Here is a 2,500-nt window from a genome sequence, read left to right as displayed (position 1 = left end):
ATCATTATCACCCTGCCTTACAGCAGGATTACATTGTATTACAACAAAAGATATAATCCCCTTGAAATAAATTATCTTTGCGTAGATGCCTTATTTATTGGGTTTTACCTTTCATATTCTTGGCTTAATGGATGACAAATGAGTTTCTAGAATGTGGTAATTATCATATATTCCATGCGTTTGACAATACAATTAGGTTTATGATTACAATTATAGTAAAATACTAACCTAAACACATATGTCATTATAAAGAAAAAATAGTATTTCTATTTGACGTTATGATATTCATTGTTTAGTTATGATCAATCTGTTTAAAACTGTTTATTTCCAATAGAACTACATTTTCACCCTATTAATATGAAAACAGTTTTCCAATATATCGGTTCAACGGTCACCATATATGTATATTTACCCACAAACAACTTTCGTTTGATATATATATATATATATATATATATATATATATATATATATATATATATATATATATATATATATATATATATATATATATATATATATAAGACATTTCCGTTCCATAACATTGGCAACAGTTTCAAATTTCATGATGTTTCCATCGACGCAAGATGAGATTTTTTCTTTTTTCGCTGCATCCAAGGGTGCTGTAGGTTTTAATTATAATATTTATTTTTGATCAATTGATAAAATTATTGTGGAGAAAGTGAAGTTATTATAGGAAGATTATACCGAATGTTTATATGATATTAATCAATACAGAAAATTATTGTCCCGATACAGGAAATTGCATAATATATCTCTCTCTCTATCTCTCTCTCTCTCTCTCTCTCTCTCTCTCTCTCTCTCTCTCTCTCTCTCTCTCTCTCTCTCTCTCTCTCCTTCTTGCTGTTCTTATTATCAGAAGATGGTTTTATCTCTCTCTTTCTCTCTCTCTCTCTCTCTCTCTCTCTCTCTCTCTCTCTCTCTCTCTCTCTCTCCTTCTTGCTGTTCTTATTATCAGAAGATGGTTTTATCTCTCTCTCTCTCTCTCTCTCTCTCTCTCTCTCTCTCTCTCTCTCTCTCTCTCTCTCTCCCTCTCTCTCTCTCTCTCTGTTCTTATCATAAGAAGATGGTCTCTCTCTCTCTCTCTCTCTCTCTCTCTCTCTCTCTCTCTCTCTCTCTCTCTCTCTCTCTCTCTCTCTCTCTGTTCTTAACATTAGAAGATGGTCTCTCTCTCTCTCTCTCTCTCTCTCTCTCTCTCTCTCTCTGGTGATTGAGTGTTACTGTATGCTAGTGAGTCCCATTTTGTGATCATAATATGCAAGAAATAAACCATATTCCAACATGAAAGTACAATGTCTTAGATTTAGTATTTGTGAATTAGGTGAATTATGTTGAAGAAATAATAGTGTATAACACGGGAATTTCAGACTACAATATCATAGAATTAATAGTCCATTCTAAAGCAAGTGAACGCAGAGAAAAACAAAGCACAAAACGATGGGAAGGGTATGGAAAATATAACTTCTTTGGTAAGAATATAAAATGGTCAGAAATAAATGAATAATTGAACAAAGACTGGAAAAAATTTATTAGTAAGAGATAATATACAGGTAAATACGAATATATTCTACAAAATTCTGGAGACAATTGTTGAAAAATAGGTTCGGAAAAAAAGGAATAAATAAACATCAGACATGCATACCAAGAGACAGAAGGATCTTATTTCAGAAAGTTAGAAAGTGAGAGAAAAATCTTTCAAAAGAAAAAGTTGTATGGATAATGATGGAAATAAAAAGTAAGATAGAAAATACAGAAAAATAGATTATACGATCGAAAGGAAATGAAGAAAGGGACTTAGAAGAAAGGACACTTCAAAATATCAAGAAAAACTCCTAAGTACTTTACTCCTCTGCAAAAAAGATGAATAAAGGGAGATTAGAAATAGGCCCTCTAATTATTGAAGGATGGTTAACGAATAAAAAAAAAGGAAATATGCAACATATTAGCAGAAAAATATAAGTGTGAATTCACGCCAAGAGTTGCAAATGAGAATAATGAAACAGAAATGAGAGAAGAAAATAGTGAATATCTAATGGATATAGATATTAATGAAGCAGATATTGTGCAGGCTGTAGGCGGAATTGAAAATGGATCAGCGGCCGGGCCAGATGGAATTCCAGCAATTTTGTTAAAAAAAATACACACACTTCCGCAAAGCTGCTAGCAATACTACTAAGATAAAGTGTAGATACGAGCGAGATAAATGTTAAAAATAAAATAGCATATATATAGCCCCTTTTTTCAAAAGTGGATCAAGACTAGAGGCAAGCAATTAAAGACCAGTTAGTCTAATGTCACATATTATGAAAGTGTCAAAAAGGGTAATAAAAAAGAAAATAATGAATCATTGGCTAAAAATAATTTGTTTAATATAGGTCAACACGGTTTTGTGCCCGGAAAAAGTACACATACCCAACTGATAGCACACTATGAACACATATAAAAATATCATAAATGAAAAAGACACAAATGTGATATA

This window comes from Palaemon carinicauda, chromosome 4 (genome assembly GCF_036898095.1).
Source record: "Palaemon carinicauda isolate YSFRI2023 chromosome 4, ASM3689809v2, whole genome shotgun sequence".
NCBI lineage: Eukaryota > Metazoa > Arthropoda > Malacostraca > Decapoda > Palaemonidae > Palaemon > Palaemon carinicauda.
The sequence above is the reverse complement of the archived record's forward strand: the minus strand, read 5'-3'. Positions refer to the sequence as shown.